The 20,454-nt window shown below is 49.2% G+C and overlaps 1 protein-coding gene across 1 annotated transcript in view; it reads left to right on the top strand.

The window, feature by feature from the left end:
- TASP1 (taspase 1) overlaps positions 1–20,454 on the top strand; it is a 2,293,647-nt gene that overhangs the window by 1,938,526 nt on the left and 334,667 nt on the right. The window lies entirely within an intron of this gene.

The following is a 20,454-nucleotide window of genomic DNA, read 5'->3' as shown; positions in this document are numbered from 1 at the left end:
AGCTCCCGTTCCCAAGCTCAGCGGCGGTCCCAGGGAGCCCATGCAGGGTCCCCACACTTTCCTGGAGGGAAAAGCTTTAACATAGCGCAGCTAGAACTCCACAATGGTCGGGGGTGATGTCCCCGGCCATGAACGCCTGTCTCTCATGTGGGTCGCCTGTTCTCAAGCCCGCCCAGCGACGATCCCAGGGAGCCCATGCAGGGTCCCCATCCCTCCCAGGAGGGAAAAACTGTAATGCAGCATGACTAGAGCTCCAGGACGGCCGGGGTTCTGCCACTGGGCTTGGGCATCTGTCTCCCATGTGGGTTGACCGTCCCAAGTCCAGCAACAGTCGCAGGGAGCCCTTACAGGGTCACCGTCCACCCCCGAGGGAAAAGCTGTAACACGGCACGGCATGAGCTCCAGGATGGGTGGAGGTGCTGTCCCTGGCCTTGGGCGCCTGTCTACAATGTAGGTCAACCGTCCACAAGTCCAGCCACAGTTCCAGAGAGTCCCGACAGGATCCCCATATCTCCATGGAGGGAAAAGCTGTAACACGACATGGCCAGAGCTCTAGGACAGCAGGGTGCTGCCCCCAGCCTTGGGTGTCTGCCTCACACGTGGGTAGACTGCCCCCCAGCCCTGCAGCTGTCATCGACGACAGGGTCCCTGCCCCTCCCAGGAGGGAAAAGCGGTAACGCGGAATGGCCAGAGCTCCAGGATGGTCGGGGGTGCTGCCACCAGGCTTGGGCGCATGTCTTCTATGTGGGTCAACCGTCTCCAAGTCAGCAGCAGTCCGAGGGAGCCCTGGCAGGGTCACCATCCCTCGCCAGGGAAAAGCTCTAACGCAGTGCAGCCAGAGCTCCAAGATGGTCAGGGGTGATGACCCTGGCCATGGGTGCCTGTCTCCCTTGTGGGTCAACAGTCAGCAAGCCCAGCAGCGAGCACCTGTGGGTTTACTGAGCTCTGCCTGCGTTGCATTACGGGTTTTTCCTCCGGGTAGGGATGGGAACCCTGTTGGGACTCTGAGATTTCTGCTGGACTTGGGCAAGGTCGACACTTTCTTTTCCACCCAGGTAAGTGCACACACACATGTGAGGGACTATTATCGTTAGGACACCTGTGGGAACGTGGGAAGCTAGGATATGTGTTGTTGCTGGCGTGTTTCTGTGGTTTCCTTGTGGCAAATGTCTGTAAGTAGTGTTTTTTCCCTACATTTTGGACTTTGCTGGGCTTTGTGGATAATAAATTCTAGGTCGATTTGTAAAAGTCACACTTCGTTGAATTCCCAAGGGTGCCTTTTCAGAAATGCATGGGGTTCCCAGTTTGCCTTGCTGGCTGCGACACCACACACCCAAATCTGTGGGTTGTCCAGACAACGAAATCCAGTTTTCCCCATGGCATTTGGTGTACCAATGGATTAGCTTTTTCTCTTTGCGCCCAGGTAAGTGCGCATACACATGTCAGTTACCGTTTCATTGAGACGTGTTTTTGTCGGCGTGTTTCGGTCGTTTCCTAGTGGCAAATGTCTGAAAATTGTGTTTCTTTCCCTACATTTTGGACATTGCCGGGCCTTGTGGGTAAAAAAGTCTAGGGCGATGCACAAAAGTCAGACCTCTTTAGATTTCCACAGGTGTCTTCTTTTCAGAAATGCATGGGGTTCCCTGTTTTCCTTAGTAGATGCGACACCTCAGGGCCAAATCTGTGGGACCAAATACCATAAAAATGTCCTCTTCCCAGACCCTTTGGTATACCACTGGTTTAGCCGTTTCCCTTTGCACCCAGGTAAGTGCACCCACACATGAGGTACCGTTTTTGTCAGAACCCTTATGGGAACGTGGGAAGGTAGTGTTTTGAAATGTGTTGTTGCCGGCGTGTTTGGGTGGTTTTCTGATGGTAAATGTCTGTTTTAGGCCATCAGCATAAAACTCCTCTGTACCATGGCTCAGTTTTTGGCTTGTGGTATTGCTTGTTTTGTGAAATATTACGAAAAATGTGTGATTTCCCAACTAGAAGAGTCAGTGGAATGTAGCGATGCATCGATTTTCTCAATATTCGCAGAAGTCATTAACATGTTTAGCACATAGCTTTTTTCCTGTCATTTTTACAATTTTCTTCAAAAAGTATGTCAATTTTAGCTACATAGTTGTTGCCTGACCTGCGCAAATGACCCCTTCCTGAACTTGGAATCATCTACTTTTCAGGAATGCATGCCTTTCTGTCTTCCCATTCAGCTTTCCTACCCTCCTCTTTCATTCTATCCAAGCGTGTCCTATTGAAAAAAAAAGCACAAATCGTCTACCTCTCACAAAACTGATGTTAACCTGATAAACAATATGTTTTTTGTTTCCACTGAACCTGTTCTTGAAAGATTGGAAAAGGGTGAATTCAGAACAGCAAACCATTAGTTCCTAGCTCTTGCAAGGAGAAACCCCACAGACTTCTTTGTACCTCATTTTATTGGCATGTTCCGAAAAAACATTTTGTCACTTTTATGTTATTTTCTCACACCCCCCTACATAAAACTAGGAATCCTTGGTTGTGGTATGACCGCCTAAATGTGGGAAGAAAAGGTTGCAAATTTAGCCAGGATATCACTTGTAACAAAAAGGTTACAAGGGATTGAATGGGACATACCGAAATGTCCAAAAAAGGGCTCAGCACTGGGAGCGAAAAAAACGTCAGCAGTTAAGGGGTTACATGATAAAATAACCAGAAAACCAATAATTACAGAGAAATTAGGTGGGTCTTAAGGCCAGCATGAAAGAGAGGATAAGAGGAAAGAGAGCAGAGGGAGAAAGGGAGTGTTTTCCAATAAAGAGAGGCCAAAACAGAGAGGAGGAATGAGAGCAGGCTTGGGCACAAGGTGGGCAGGGGACTGGGAATAGAGAGATTGAGTGGGGGATAAAATGAGAGCAAGGAAGGTAAGGGGGCACAATTATGGAGAGATTTAAAGACAAGACAAAGCAATTTGAAACTGAGGCGCGAGTGAAAAGGTAGCCTTTGAAGGGAAGAAAGAGCTGGAGAAATCGAGTCACGAGGGGAAAGTGAAAAGAGAAAATGAATAGAGGAGTTATAAATAGATTTAAGAGGGTTTAGGCGAGAGATAGCAACTCCGAAGGGAAGACCGAAGCAATAGAAAAGATGAGAAAAGATAAGGGACGAGATTAAGAGTTTGGAGGCATGGAAGGTGAGAAAAGGCGGAGTTTTACGGACATTAAACAGATGAAACGTGCAGTAGCGAGAGAGAGATGAGATGTGGAAGGAGAAAGAAAGAGATCTAGATGCCTAGATTGCGGGCAGAACGAGAGATGGGAAGCAAAGAGAGAGGAAAAGAAATGGAGGTAGGAGGCAGTGAAGGAGGAATGGTTGAAGCAGGAAAGAAAGGAACATCAGTCTCAGATGGGCTAAGAATGAGGTAGTGGTCTGACATCCAAGATTGAATGGCCAGAAGGCAGGAGGTCAGAGTAGCATGAATAGAGGGGGAGAATGCATAAACGGATAGAAAGAGCTGATTTTCATCAGCCTAAAGATGGTGAGACAGACCAAATGATGAAATTATAGAGGCAAGAGGATAGGTATAGAGTCAGAAAACAAGCGGGCCAATGACAGAGCCTTGGGGGGACGCTGTAATGGAGACGGAGAGTGGGAGAGGATTTGCCAGCCCAGGAGATGGAGTAGGTGCGATCAAATAAATGGGACTGGAGCCAGCGCAGAAGAGTCCCAGGAAACCCAAGAGAGGAGACGGAAGAGAGAAGAAGAGAGTGATCTACAGTGTCGAATGCGGCTGACAAGTCAAGAAGAATCAAGAGGTAAGAAAGTTTTGTATAGCGTGCAGAGAGGAGTGAGTCACAGACAGAGAGGAGAGCGGTCTCCGTGGAGTGACCGGCGCTGAAACCAGATTGAAAGCGGGGAAGAATGGAGTTAGAGGTAATAAAAGAAGAAAGTTGAGAGTAAACAAGACGTTCTAAAAATTTCGAAACATAAGGAATGAGTGATATCAGCTGGAAATTGGATGGAAGTTAAGGGTCAACATAGGAGTTTTTGAGCATAGGGAGTATTTGAATTAATTATGAATTGTATGCTCCGTACCATTATACTTATATTCTGGAAATGTTTTGTATTGCGTTTAATTTGTGATGCCTCAGTTGTATGTGATTATACGCTTTGTAATCAAATTCTGATCTGGATCTCATGTACTTGAAGACTGTATGGTGATGATTAGCTTGAATCAATTCTGTGATTATGCCTACCCCTCCTTGTATTGTGTCCCACTCAAATGTGCATTATTTTCTCACTGAAAAACCACAACTGTTTGTTTTCCAATCTTAATAAAAATAAAGTGTGTTTATATATATATATATATATATATATATATATATATATATATATATATATAATATGGCGCGTGGCTTGGCGGCCGTGAAGAGTGAAATCTTGGTGCTCCCGCATGATCCGACATACAAACGGAAAAAGCTGGGGCAGCGCACACGATAAATCGCAGGAAAAGGAAAAGAGGCGTCAGAAGGAGCTGGTAGTAATCTCAGAGAAAATCAGACCGAGATTGGTCCAGGAAGACGACCAAAGCCCCAGAGAGACCAGAGTACAAAATGGTGGGCGCGGCAGCCCGAAACGGGTAAGGGGCCCTGCCAGCGACATAAGAACAGGGACAGCAAGGAAGCGTGGTGCGCTTGCAAGGACAGCCACGTGTGAGGAAGGCGAGACCAGCAGCCAACAGGCCGGCATCAACGATTACGCACCGGCTAACAGTGAAAGGGCGAAGGGCGAACCTGGCATCAAGACACGGGTAGGGACCACGTTCTGATAAAGGCTCACATAAGCGGAGGCCGTGCCTACCGGATCAGTGCATCACAGCACAAGCTAAAAGGGTGCTAGAACCCAGGACAGTGGAGCAGATGGCAGAAGGGGGCTGAATCAACAGGCGCCACGTCATGGTTGCCCACCATCATAAGGGCCTTGTCAGTATGAGTGGCTTGAGGCCATAACAGAGTAAGGAGTACGGACTAGTGAACAGAAATAACGCTGCAACGCTAGCTGGACATACAGCGGCACCAAGGAGGAAGTAAGACTGGGTCCCTGACGCAGGAGAAGTGGCACCCCCAGCACGGACATGTTGGTAAAGCAGAAAGGGGAGAAGGGAAAACAAATAAGCATGGAGGCGTTTGCCCGAAAAGCTGAGGTGCCTCAGGCGGAGGTACCAGCAGCTGGACCCAGCATACCTGACACTGCACAGGCCGAGAAGGGGCAAGAAGAGGGTCGCGTCTTGGAGGCCATTGTGGCGCTGAAAATCTCACTTGAATTTAAAATGGATGCAGTGATAGTGGATGTGGGACTCCTACGGCAAGATGTGAGGAATCTATCGGAAAGGGTTTACACGGCAGAACAACAGGCTCAGAGTAACACAGCAAACTTACCGGTACCCAGAGCCAAATGGAGGAGGTGTTGGACCGAATACGCACCTTGGAGCAGAGAGCTGAGGATACAGAAGGGAGTGCCAGGCGCAACAATGTGCGCATAGTGGGGCTACCGGAGGGTGAAGAAGGTAGAGACCCCACAGGATATGTAGAAAACCTACTGCTTCAATATGTGGGGCCAGGGAACCTGTCCCAGGGATTCGTGGTAGAGAGAGCGCACAGGGCTCTAACTAGGAAACCTCGCCCAGGGGCGCCTCCAAGTCCCAAGATAGCAAAGATCATGAACTTCAGAGACAGATAAAAGATCTTATAGCATTTTCAAGAGAGGGAGGGGTCATAACAAGGAACGCTGCCAGAATAACTATGTACCCAGTCTACATGGCGCAAGTACAGAAGCCTAGAGCATAATTTTGTGCAACAAAGGAATGCCTCAGGGTTGCCAAGGTACGATTCATGCTGCTGTAACCGGCGAAATTGAAAGTGCTATACAATGGCAGGGCATATTTCTTCAAGACCACGACAGAGGCCCAAGAATGGATGGACCAGCAAGGGATCCTGCAACCGAGAGACGGAGATGAGCCGGACAACAGGATCGCCTCCCGATGACCCATGAAGAGGCGCACCGGACAGATGAGTGATAGTTTAGAGACAGCTCAGAGACTTGAACCAGCAGTGAATTAGACGCGGGAAGCCCACAGTCTCTGGGAGCAGGCCGCCACGACCCATAGACGCGACCCTGCAGAAGAACAGCATTTGTGATGCCAGTTTTAAGGCACCACGCCGCAGCGGGTGTACCCACAGGAAGGAGGGGAGCACCTTGAAAGCGGCGATGCCCGAGCGGGGGGGGGACTGGGCAATTGTTTATAGTTGTAGTAGTTGTATGGTTAGTTTGGTTAGGTGAAGCTACGAGTGGATGGAGAAGCATCAAATGACAATGTTACGCTCACCTGGACCCCACAGGGGTGTCGATCGGACCCGGACAGCTGCGGTCTCCGTCAACGTGATGCGTAGTGCAGAGATGACTGTCTTGACTGGCCCGCCTAGTCTTGTCTGCTGGACCCGAAGAAGTATTTTCCTGCACGTGGAGACAGGGATTAGCCACCTGTGGGTTTTAGTGATGGCCTCCCAACTGTTCTCGCTCTCCCCCACTAATCACCTCCGATATCCCCTTAGTAACCTCACCTTATATTTGTAAAAGATGAGCTCTCCATCCTGCGTGTCTTGCAGGGGCGCGTAGATACCAGTTACTTCACTGGTTTGAAGGCGTTGGGAGAGTTCCGGTAAGCATTGACTCTGAAGTCCCAGGCGGGATTGGTAAGTATCAAGTTCAAAGAGTTCAATGTGCCTGATGTTCACTCTTGTCACCTTCCTTCCTTAAGTTGCAACTGAGTTCGTGAGAAGAAGGTCTCATAGCTGCTGCTGGCGTTCAGGTAAGAGTCTGTGTTACCCAACGCTGTCCGGTAACTATTACATGCGTTAACGTGTTGTTTTTCTCCCTCTTTACAGATGCGGCATATGAAGATATGGAGAATAATACCGCCGGTGGTAAATCAGGTAAGTCTATGGTGGTAAGAGGTATTTGTTGATTCCCTTGGCTCACCTTGTTATTCTTGTGCCCCTAGGTGCCGGAGTACGGCGAAGAGATGATGGAGACAGTGCCGGATCAAAAGATGCTGTGAGAACTGGTGAGTATGGCGCCGTGCTGGAGCTGGCGAAGTGACGCGTGCAGGACTGATGTACTTTCAGGTCGGGAGATGAAATGGATCCGGAATCAGGTGAGGAATTTGAAATAAGTTTGTTTTCTAACCTTGTCCTTTTCTTCCTCTTTATTCTAGGAGCTCCGGATTCGAGGCGGGCGTGGCAGAAGACTGGATGCTGGCTGCAGGCACGGTGAGAGTCGCGCTGCTGGATGCAGAATAACACGAAGCATGTGCTGCTGTTCGGGCGTGGTTTAAATAGCCTCCAAAGTAGTCCCAGGAAAGAAGTTCCCCAGGACCACACCCGAGTAAAAAATAGTCCCTGTAGTAAAATAGTCGCATCCAGGCCTCACGTTGGCTTGGATTTATTTGCAGCATGGTCTGCATGAGGTAAGTAATGTCTATGAGCCTGGCGCCCATGGCGCCAGGACTGATTTTTATTATGAGCCTGGTGCCTACGGCGCCAGGACTGAACCCAGACAGCCCCTAGCTGGGGCGGCTGGGGTTTTTGTAAATGTCTGGATGCCTGCTCCCGGGGCTAATGGGCTTGATCCGGATGCCCGGGGGTAGGCATCATGACAGACAAGGACACAGCAAAGGAGATGAGAAAGACTGATCAGAGCTACAGCTGTACACAGAGAAACAGAGAGGCATACCGGGGAGGTGGGCTCGCGCAGAATACAAGCAGGAGGAGACCGCTGGTGCGGGTAAGGACCAACACCACCCCAATGAGCTGGGGAAAAACAGGGCAGGCCCAAAAGCACTAAGCACTGGAAGAACAGCACATGAGCCCATGGGAATGAGCATGCCATCGGATTTAGCGGATACATGGGCCAGGAAGAATTAAACGTAGTCACATGGAACGTTAGGGGACTAAACGCCTATGTCAAGAGGCTGAGGGTCTATGCCTGGCTGAATAGGGCGAGGGTCCATATTGCAATGCTGCAGGAGATGTACCTGACGCACCAAAAAGCAGGCTAAAGTAGCCAAGAAGTGGGGAGGCCAGATGTACAGTTCAACGTACTCTACCTATGCAAGAGGAGTGTTGACGTGGATTGCACCCGGGACCACGTTACAACTCATAAAACTAGAAAGGAATGTGGAGGGCAGAGTCCTGATTATACCGGGAATGTTGTAGAACCGAGAAGTGTGCCTGGTGAATACGTATGCCCCCAACCATGATGCAACATAGTTTTTCAGGATACTTGCGCCCCGGCTGGCCCCATACAGAGATACATCGATAATCTGGGCCGGTGACTTCAACTGTTCATTGGACCCTCGACTAGATAGGTCAGACACCAAGCATAAGAAACCAGTGCCACTGTCCATAGCACTACGGAAGATATTGGAGCAACTTGAGCTAGAAGACGTCTGGCGAAAGGTACACGTGGGCATTAAGGGATATACACACTATAGCGCCCCACATGGGACATTCACTCGAATAGATTACCTGTTCACAGGTAAGTAGACATTAGGGGAATTCACCGGGGCACACATTCACGCACGAACGCTATCCGACCATGCCCTGCTGGGTGTGGCATGGGCACATACATACAGGAGGGACCCCATTCCCACATGGCGACTGAGGGCAGAAGCATTGTTGGATGGGGAATTCCAGGAGCACATCCAGAGCACGATAGACAACTATTTTGAGCACAACATAGGGAGTGTGAATAGCACTGGAACAGTCTGGGAGGCCCTTAAGGTGGTGGTTAGAGGGGCAGCAATAGGGAAGTGGTGGTTAGAGGGGTAGGAATAGGGAAGACAGGAGGCCTCAGGGGAGAGATTCTGGCTGAGCTAGAGGAAGTAGAAAGAGAGATTGGAAGAGCAGAAGCACGAGCGGGCGAGAGGGGAGAAGAACCAAGAGACATCGCTACCTTGAGGCAGCAGTGTATGTCTGTCTGGGAGAGGCTGGGAAGCTCGATTATGGGAAGTATATACAGAGGCTACATGTGGAGGGAGACCAGCCTGGCAGGCTTCTTGCCTGGCTAACCAAAAAGAAGGGCAAGCGGGAACCGATAAACATCATTAAAGACGAGCAGGGGTAGGTGATCAGGACCCAGGAAGGCATTAATACGGTTTTCTCCCGATTCTACGAGAAACTATACTCCCTGGCCCAGGAGGCAGAGGCAGGATATATAGCCGACGCTCTGGCGGAAATCAACCTTCCCCAACTAACAGAGGAGCAAACTCAAATGTTAGACACGTCCTTCACAGTGGAGGAACAGTCGGCGGTCATAGCTCAACTTCCGACAGGTAAGTCTCTGGGGCCCAATGGGTTACGAGACAAATTCTACAAGAAATACAGAGATAGACTGGCCCCGAGACTATTGGAGAAACTCGGAATCCATAATAGTACCAATCCTTAAACCAGGGAAACCGCCTCTAGAGTGCGGTTCCTACTGACCAATTTCCCTGATAAACCAAGACTCCATGATCCTTACAGCGGCTCTGGCCAACCGGCTCAAAAGGGTTAAACCCACGTTGGTGCACCCAGACCAAACAGGGTATGTACCGGCAAGGAACACAACGTGGAATCTCCGTAGACTCCACCACGTCATAGACAACGCGAATCAGGAAGAGGGGGAAAGCACAGTGGCATCACTGAATGCCATAAAGGCATTTGACCTGGTGAACTGGGACTGGCTCTTGGGAGTTCTCGCCCACTTTGGGATAGGCTATGGGTTCCTATGTTGGATTAAGCTCTTGTATAAGGACCCATGGGCGAGGGTGAAGATGGGCAGACACATTTTGGAGGAGTGGAGCATAGCGAGGGGCACGAAGCAGGGATGCCCCCCATTGTTATATATCCAGGCTTTAGAACCATTTGCGGCCTTTCTGAGAGCTCAGTATAGGGACACTGGAATAGTGATAGATGGGGAAGTACATCAAATATTTATCTATGCAGACAATATGCGGCTCTATGGACCCCCGGACTCACCTGCCGCACCTGCTCCTAGCTTTCTGAACCTTTGGCAGGCTGTCAGGAATTAAAATCAATAAGGAAAAGTCCTCGCTGTTCCCCCTGGCGGGCCTGAGAGGTGCAACACCAGACCGGTTACCAGACCTGGGCCTCACATGGACGCCACTCACTTTTAGATACCTAGGGATAGATATTTATCATGACACTAAAGAGACGCATAAGGCCAACATGCAGGTGGCCCTAGATAAAGTGGGCGGGAGGGCATGCAGTTTTCGAGGACACTACCGTTGGGGATGATAGGAAGGGTGGCCCTGTTGAAGATGACGGTTCTACCCCACCTCCTGTATTATTTCACTAACATACCTTACAACATCCCCAGATCATTCTTTAAAAGACTACACGCCATGGCAAGGGAGTTCATGTGGGGAGGAGGGAGAAACAAGGTAGCACTGACCACACTACAAAGGGACTACGAATGGGGAGGCATCAGGCTCCTGGATTTTGAACAGTATTATTGAACAGTATTATTTGGCAGCTCAACTCCAATTCGTGGTACAGTGGTTTGGCGAGAATACATCCATAGACATAATACTTATCCGACCATCGCTACAGCGATATTACTTGAGAGAGCTCCTGTGGAGAGACACAGCCTCAGCCAAAACCCTCCCCAATATGGTTAAGCTGGGCCGAGCCCTATGGAAAAGAGCATGGAAAATCCAAGATATAAAGGAGCCCTGCTCCGGGCAAATCCCTCTAGCGGGATTTGTTGATGTCCGCATTGCAAATCTGGTAACGTTCAGAACACAATGGTAGGATGAGGGAGTAGCACAAATAGGAGACCTGTGGCAAAACGCACACTGGATGGACTTCCAGACTCTGGTAGAAGAGCAGGACATACACAGGGGACAATTTATGGTCCGAACCATAAGGAAGAGGTGGGAGACCCTACCGTAGGCAGAGGACACAGGGGGGGCTCTGGATGTATGGTATTACATTTCAGTGGGGGGACATACAGTGTCCAGGCTTTACGAACAACTACTAGGGGCCAACAACACAAGAGAACTACAAGCACGAGTTAAATGGGAGGAAGAACTTCAGAAACCCTTCACGGATGAGGAATGGAGCAGGGCCCTCCGATACCCAAAGAAAGTCTCCAGGAACGCAAGGGTCAGACAGATGCAGCTCTATCTCATACATAGAGCATATCTAATGCCGAAAAGAATGTTGAGCATGGGGAGCAGACAGACACAGAGTTGCCCGCGCTGCCCGATTCAACTGGCGGATATGGTACAAATGTTCTGGTCATGCCCGAGAATAATGTACTTTTGGGATACTATCAAGGAAAGAGCATCGAAGGGGGGAATCCAAATGCAAGCATGGTCACAAGTATTTTACCTGCTGGGCCTGTTCCCAAGAGGGGACAAGCAGAGCACACACTTGACAAATGAAAGACCTGATGACAATATTGGGAAAACGCTGCATAGCAATGGCGTGGAACACAAGCACAGGACCCTCGAAAGAGGAGTGGTGGGCGGACCTGCAAAAATGGGCGATAGCCGCAACATGTCTGGACAACGGTGACGCAAAGGGGAGAAGACAACTGTGGGGCTAAGGTATTGGCATGGAACACCCTTGTGCAGGACTTGTTCGGAAGCGGTATGGGAGACAGCGTAGATGAGTCAGGGGGCCCGGAAGAGGACTAACGAGGCGATGGGGGAAGCTCAGAGACACAAGTCTAAATAAGACAAAGGGGGTGATGGCAGGCCCATTTTTTCCCAGGAGTAGCGCACGGAGTAGCGCACGAACATCAAGGATGGAGGAAAAAGGGCCTTTGCCGTGAATTGAGCAGATAAGAAATGATATGAACTCCAACCTGAAAGTGCCAGTAGAGATGTGTTGTGTTGGCGTTTAAGTTGTTATTGTTATGTTAAGTTTTGTGTTGGAAATGCAAATAAAAAGGTTTAAAAAAAAAAATATATATATATATATATATATGCTTGCGGAATCTGCTTAGATCACATGCAGTGCATAGGCCGACATCTAGTGGAAGCTGCAGAGTATTACAGTTTGTTTTTCGAAACTCGAAAAGGGGTGTCGAACTAGGAGATGCCAGTTATACTATCCCTGGTGTGATGTCCACTGTACCCATGATCCCTCATGCGTGTAGGACCCTCAGATTGTTTTTTTCCGCCATACTTGTCGGAAGCATAATCGCGGAGTTCCCTGGCTTTTAGCCATTTCTCATACAATTATCAAAAAATCCCTGTTCTCCAACCCTACGTTGAAGATCGCCGAAGATCGACGTCGAGACCGAGGAAGAACAGCTGTTGGGACTACACGACGGACTTTGGGCCTCGGAAGGCATCTGGCCTCGGCCCGGGCCTCGGAAGGCCTGCCTTGGCCCTGTACAAGTAGGGAGAGTGGGGGGGTGGACATACAGACACACTCGTTTCCTACATATACCTGCCCGCTGCCAGGTATTGACATACGGAGAGCACTCAGTTTAAATTCTGCCCGAAGTGCAACCGTAAGTTCCTCTGGGTAGACAAACATAATACCTGTAACCTGTGTCTTCCAAGGGACCACCCCGAGGCAAATTGTAGAGCTTGTAAACTCTTCAAAGCCAAGACACTTAAGGACCGGTCGACCAAGTGTTGGGCCCACTACGCCATGCAACTCGAGGCCATGGACGCAGTGGGTTCCTTCAGCGATGGCAGCAATGCCGCCGTATCGGACGACAAGGGCACAGGGGTGTCGTCAGGTACCCAAGAGCAAGCCCCTGACCTCGGAGGACTGACCGGCGGGTCAGTTATGGGGACAACACCCGGCGGCAAGAGCGCTACCCACACCTCTCCCACTAAACACACTTAACCCATCCGAGATTCGACACGTGTGTCGAGTGATCGGCAGAAAAAGGCACAGAGAGAGCGGTCCGCCGAATCGGTGTCCTCTGGGCCTTCCAGGTCACGGTTGCCCCATGACACACAGCAACCGTCCACGATTGCTAAGAGTGCCACACTACCTAAAGTCACGGAGGTATGGTCGTCAGAAGACGAATCCGACCTCTACCCCAAGGCAGCACATTCGACGGCTACTCCTGTAGTGCGTTTGACGTCTGCGTCCGAAATTCAACGCCCCTCTTCCAAAATTCATGAATCTCATGATCCCTCCTCTGATTCTCGATGCCAACCGTCGAAAGATTCAGAAATGTCCAAGGGGTCAGGAAAACATTCCTCTACACATGGGAAAGGGGAGAAACAACATAAGAAAGCCTCTGAACACCAAGTTCAGAAGGAGAAACACAAGCACCCCAAATCTTTAGAAAAGTCCAAGACCCCTGACCCTGTCACTAGGTCAAAAATTGCCCCTCCCACTCCTCAAGATATGGGCTTGGATGAGGAACCACAGCAGGGAAAAGTGATCCCCAGTTCCAAGGAATGGAACTCGGAGGACATTGACAGAGTCATGAGGAGAATGTCCTTTTTTGTAGATTTCTATGAAAAGGACCCTAGTTACTTCCAGAGCTATCAGAGTACCCCGGCTACCTCTGCCCCTTCGGGATCCAAAGACCCTCAACCTCGTACTAAGAGACTCCGTACTGAGACTCCAGTTCAGGGGCTGATTTCACACCCTTTTAGTGTTGAACCTTACCAGTATGGTGAGGATTCGGAAGTACAAATGCGAGACAACCAGACCGGGGTCGATTACTATGGAGATGATGAGGACCAGGAAGAGGAGGAGAAAGACAAGGCGGAGGCCTATAGTCTCGACTCCCCTATTCCCAAGGACCCCCCTGTGAATGACTCACCTGTTGACAATCAGCCTTTGCTTAACAAGGTTTTAGCCAAGGCGGCAGCCCATTTCCAAATTGACACTCGGGGTGCCCAAGAAGAGAGAGATTTAGCAGAGCAAATTCTAGGGGACAAAAGATCCATTGCCCAAGCTATCCCCATTCTAAAATCTATTCAACGCAGAATCGATCCTTCTCTAGTGACCCCTAATCTTACTCGGGCAGTTAACCCACGAGTAGAAAAATTATTCAGGGCCGCTCCCTCTGACCCACTGTACATAAGAGGTTAGCTAAAACCAGACTCATTAGTGGTTACTACCACCAGAAAGAGGGCGGGAACACCACTAACATCCTCGGAAGCTCCCCCGGACAAAGAGAGCAAGACAATATATGCTATAGGTAGGAAGGTGGCATCCACGTCGGCATACCAAGCACACATTGCCAATACCACCACTCTGCTAGCAAGCTACAACTGCCACCAACGGGAACAGGTAGCTGCCTTCATTGCCTCCGCAGCAGAACCTCTAAAGAGCCAGTTGGCCCAGATTGCGGCGGAAGGAAGATCAGTGTCCAGATGCATTCTCAAGGCTAACTTTGATGCAGCAAACAATGCAGGGAGGCTGATAGCAGAAAGCACAGTAATTAAAAGACACGCTTGGCTAAGGCAGTCGGGGTCCAAACCCAAGACCCAAGCCACCCTCATGGACATGCCGGTAGAACCTAATGTCCTGTTTGGGAAAGCAGTGGGGGAAGCGCTGAAGACGGCTAAGGACGAATATGACACCTTAAGGTCCCTTGGCCAACTAACAAATAAGCCCACAAACCAGCGGGGAAATAACAATTTTTGTCACTTTCGCGGCAAAACTACCAGAGAGGGTCCAATTACTACCAGAACCAAGGAACCTCGTGGGGCGGCAACCAACAAGCTACCCAGGGTTTCGCCAGAGGTCAAAAGATGGGCCGCGGTAGCGGGAGAGGCACAGATAGAGGCGCTATGCCTCCCAAAAAACAACAGTGACGTTCCGCTCCGGGTCCCTTCCCATGCATCCCCACTAGGGGGGCGCATTTCCATCTTCAACCACACAAGGGAAGGGATCCCTTCGGACAGATGGGTGCTGTCCACAGTGTCTGTTGGATACTGTGTAGAACGGTGTCCAGTTAAAGGATCGAATGCAAAAGGTGAGAGTCAATAGGATCGAAAACAAAAGGTTCGAATTTTTTTTTTTTTAATTATATATTTTTTTTGGGTTTCCATTTAGGTAAAAAAGTGGTTTTTACCACAAAAACAAGGGTTGGGAGGGACCCCCCCCAAAAAAAAAAAATGTTAAAAAAACGCCCCTGCGACCATCCTCCAAGACAGAAAATACACTCCTTGGAGCACCAAAGAATCCTCTTCGAGGAGATCGTCACTCTTCTTGCAAAGGACGCAATAGAACTCGTCCCGGGCAACCAGGTAAACAAGGGTATTTATTCAACTTACTTCCTTGTGCCAAAAAAAGATCTAACGATGCGCCCAGTATTAGACTTACGCCCTGCAAACAATTATGTCAAGCCACAAAAATTTTGCATGACTAAACTCCAGGAAGTAATCCCCCTACTAAAAAGAGGAGATTACATGGCAACTTTGGATATGAAAGATGCTTATTTTCATATTTCCATGCTCCCAGCGCACAGAAGATTCTTGCGTTTCAAAGTAGACAGCCAGCACTACAAGTTCAAGGTGCTGCCCTTCGGTATAGCCTCGGCTCCAAGGGTATTCACCAAGGTACTGGCGGTGGTGGCGGCGTACCTACGCAGGGAGGCAATCCCAGTGTACCCTTACCTGGACGACAGGCTCATCACAAAGGAAACCCCCGTAATTTGCAGATCCAACATTCAAAGAACAATCAACCTCCTCTTCCAATTGGGCTTCTCAATCAACGAGAAAAAATCAAGCCTGGTGCCAAGCACCTCCAAACAGTTCCTAGGAGCTGTTGTAGACACCAAAGAGGGGTTGGCCTTTCCATCAGAGGAAAGAATTCGGAATCTATTACTGCAAATTCCTCAATATCAGTCCAGTCGCCAGCTAAGGGTGCGCAAAGCTATGTGTTTGTTAGGCATGATGGCATCATGCATTTACCTGGTTCCCCACGCGCACCTGCGCATGCGACCCATGCAGGAATGGTAGGCGAAACAATGGTCTCAGGCAAGTGGTCAGTGGGACGATCTAGTGGTCGTTTCGCCAACACTAGTACAGAGTCTTCGCTGGTGGACAAGAGAGAATCTTTCAAAGGGGAAACCCTTTTACGATCCAGACATGCAGGCCGTAGTCACAACAGATGTGTCCCTGTCAGGGTGGGGAGCACACCTCCTTCACCACACAGCTCAGGGTCTCTGGTCTCACGCAGTGGCTCAGAATCACATCAACCTGCTAGAACTTCTGGCAGTCTTCAGAGCGCTTTGGGTGTTCGAACCCCACCTATCCAACCTGTCAGTGCAAATCCTAACAGACAGCACAACAGCAATGTTTTACATAAACAAACAAGGGGGCACTCGTTCGCCAAATCTGTCCAGGCTTGCCCAGAAAATTTGGATATGGGCACTCAGACGGAACATTTACCTGTCATCTCAACATGTTCCAGGGGATCTCAATTCACTAGCAGACGCTTTGAGCAGAGATCCCCTCCCAGAAGATCACGAATGGCGTCTACACAAAGAAGTCATAGGAGGTCTCTTCTGTCAGTGGGTTTCCCCACTATAGACCTATTCACCACAAGCGAAAACAGACAATGCCCAGAATTTGCTTCTAGGTTCCCCCAGCCAGGCTCCAAGGGGAACGCTGTATGGATGAATTGGTCAGGGATGTTTGCCTACGCTTTTACACCTACCCCTCTGATGAGGAAGGTGGTCAACAAGATACACAGGGAATCGATGACGCTCATCCTAGTTGCTCCTATGTGGGCGAGACAGCCATGGTTCCCACACCTACACAGATTGGCAATATGCGACCCCATCAGACTACCGTGCTGGTACAACCTACTCTCCCAGCACAAAGGACAAACAGTGCATCCTCAACCAAACTCGTTGAACTTGGCAGCATGGCTCCTGAAGTCATAGAGTTCGGCCATCTCAGTTTACCCCAGAGATGTATGGATATCTTAAAGGAATCAAGAAAACCTAACACAAGGCACTGTTATTTTGATAAATAGAAAAGATTAGTTATTTGGTGCCAGAATAAACAAATCAACCCAATTGATTGCACTCCTTCCAATATTGTCACCTACATGCTCCACCTTCTGGACGCAGGATTGGTATTTAATTCACTCAAGGTACACCTGGCGGCGCTGTCAGCCTACACCACCTCCCATAACAAAGTGTCATGATGGAAAGTGCCAGTTGTCAAAGCCTTTATGGAAGGGGTGAAGAGACTCCACCCTCCAATTTCTAACCCACCACCAGGGTGGGACCTTAATGTGGTGCTCATAAACTCATGGCCCCCCCTTTGAACCCATGCATAGAGCTAGTCTCAAACACCTGACTTATAAAACTGCCTTCTTATTAGCCATTACATCCATAAGAAGGGTTAGTGAAATTCAAGCTCTGTCAGTGCAGGAATCTTTCTTTACTGTCCATAAGGATAAACTGGTTCTACGAACTCACCCTAGGTTTTCACCTAAGTTTATTTCTAAATTCCATGTTAACCAGTCCATTGAGCTACCCGGCCTTTTTCCAAGAACCCAAAATATCTGCTGAGGTGAAACTATACACACTAGATGTGAGAAGAGCGGTCCTCTACTACGTAGACAAGACCAGACCGCTAAGAAATACTGATCAACTTTTTGTCTCCGTAGCTACAGGCAGAGAAGGAGATTGCGTCTCTAAAGGTGCCATCTCTAAATGGATAGTCAAATGTATCCAGCTGTGTTGCTCCCTTTCAGAAAAAACACTGCCTTTTACGCTAAGAGCCCACTCTACAAGAGATACGGGGGCCACTCTGGCTTTCATTGCAAATGTACCCCTTGACACCATTTGCAAAGCAGCTACATGGAGCTCTATTCACACTTTTACTCAGCACTACTGCATTGACACTCATTCCAAGACAGATACTCAAGTGGGACAAGTGGTTCTAAGACATTTGTTCGCTCATGACCCGACTCACATCCCACCTCCTTCTTCTAACACTGCTCGCTAATCTATGCACAGCATGTGATCTAAGCAGATTCCACAAGCCTCAGAAGGGATACATTACTCACCGTAATCGTATTTCTGATGCTTGTATCTGCTTAGATTCACATGCACTCCCCCTTCCTCCCCTCTGAGAGAAGGCGCATGGATGCTTGTAGTCTTATCTACCTTATCTGCTTGGATACTCTGTACTCACGCTACTCCTCATGCTACCTCATGTCAGAAAAAATACAATCTGAGGGTCCTACACCCGTGAGGGATCATGGATACAGTGGATGTCACACTAGGGATAGTATTACTGGCACGCCCTAGTTCGACGCCCCTTTTCGAGTTTTGAAAAACAAACTGTAATACTCCGCAGCTTCCACTAGATGTCGGCCTATGCACAGCATGTGAATCTAAGCAGATACAAGCATCAGAAATACGATTACGGTGAGTAATGTATCATATATATGCATTACACAGCACTTTTTCGGCGGCTTATAACTTTGCTCCCCCTGGAGGAATCCTCACCAAACGTTGCAAAAAAAGTATATGGGCGGCATTTAATTTTTTCACCAAGTTGGGTGAGGTTTCGTGTAGGGGAGCAAAGTTATAGGGGGGCAGGGGTCTCAAAAATATTTATTTTCCCATAGACTGGGCAAAAGCACAGGCTTGGGTCAGAAAGCGTGTGTGTTTGGTGGAAATCCGACCAGTACTTTTGTTGCCAATTACTGAAATGTACGTCCCAAAAAATTAGTGATATCTGGGTCCGCTCTGCGGACCCATTACCCTATTCTCTCCGCGGACCGAAGTCTCATTGGTCTGCGGTGCGCACTGATGTCGGTGAATGTTGGACGCGGCCGGTGGTTGGCTGCAGGGAAGCGTGCTGTGCGTCAACGTTTTTTTGGGAAACGCCGCCATGGTGTATCGGATGATAGTGCAGCGGCGGAAGGGTCTGGAAAATGTACCGTATGCCATGTGTTGGTGGCAAGAAGGGAGAGAACGGGTGGGGGAGTGAGAAGTGGTACATGTGATATATGTAGGTAGGTGGAAGAAGACTGAGGAGTGCCTGCAGTTTTCACACATACTGCATCAAGTCGTGGTTAACTAGACAGGCGAGTACTTTGTGTGGTGATTGGAGAAGGTGTCGTAACGGCCCGATAGCTTCTGCCACGACCCGTTTGCAGCGACCTCTTTCCGTGGTGAGTGGTGGCAGGTCAATTTTAGAAAGGGAATGAATTGCACATGACATAGGTTGGGTGGGACCACGGGTGGCTGTAGTTGGGCACATGGTGGCATGTATGGGTGCAGGAAGTTGCGTTGGGTCTGTGGAAGGATTAGACTATTGGGTGCATGGGCGAAGGCCCTAGACCGTAGGGGTGTAGGGCTTTAGCATACCCACCGCACTAACGCAAGTGTGGGTCTGCATCCGGTATAGTGCGGTGTATGCACATTGGTTGCAGTAGGTCAGTGTTGCAAACCAAATGTGGGTAGTTTGGCAGTGACACAATAGTTTGGGAATGGAATTGGGGACGGCCATAGTGCGTGAATGAAAGTGCACAGGGGTGCAGGAGAGAGTGTTTTCTTTCTACATTATGGTAACTGGTGCAATTTGTTGCTGCATAGTTCCATGGTGGTGCGCAGGTTGGGTAGGAGTGCTGGTGGTAGTGCTGTGCAGGTAGATAGTCGTAGGCCGTAGGCCATGCACTCTAGATGCTAGGACTTTAGGACACACACGGCAGTAATGCATTTTGGATTCTGCCGCAGTTAGAGGGTGGTGATGTAAAGAATGGCTGTGGAGCACATTTCAGACGCAATAGAGCAGGAGAAGTGAGCTGCCATGCGTGCATGTTTGGTTTTGCAGGCAAGGACACTGTTACAACATGGTAAAGTTTTTGATGTGTACTTGGCGATGGTGCTGTGAAAAGTCATGCAGTGTGGCCACTGGGTGCTGCGTTTGCATACTGTCATTATGGAAGAGGATATGGTAGAAGTGCACCTTAATTGTGCTTGGTTACTATGCTGTGTGCTGAATTGTTTAAATAGGGCCAATGTTGTGAAAAAGTCGTGGTTAGGTTGGTAGTGACACAATACTTTGTGAATGGGTGTGGGTAAGGGTGGTGGAGGTTGTGGTATGTTTGTGGAGTCTGCTGATAGCGACCTGTTTTCGTGAATGGGTGCAATGCAGAGGTTCAGTATGTGATGGGTGGATGTTTGTGCAGATTGGGTAGGAGTGCTGGTGGCAGTGGTGTGTATGTGGATTGGCGTAGTTGGTGATATGGTGAAATACATGGTGCCATTACATTGCAGTGCGTGTGTTCAAGGCCTAGCCTATTGGGTGCAATAGAGCAGCAGAAGTGAGCTGCCATGCGTGCATGTTTGGTTTCGCAGGTGAGGACACTGTTACAAGATGATAAAGTTTTTGATGTGTACTTGGCGATGGTGATGTGAAAAGTCATGCAGTGTGGGCACTGCATGCTGGGT

The sequence above is a fragment of the Ambystoma mexicanum genome, chromosome 4q (assembly GCF_040938575.1).
Source record: "Ambystoma mexicanum isolate Mex_15411 chromosome 4q, UKY_AmexF1_1, whole genome shotgun sequence".
Taxonomy (NCBI): Eukaryota; Metazoa; Chordata; class Amphibia; order Caudata; family Ambystomatidae; genus Ambystoma; species Ambystoma mexicanum.
This window is presented reverse-complemented; position numbering and strand designations above follow the sequence as displayed.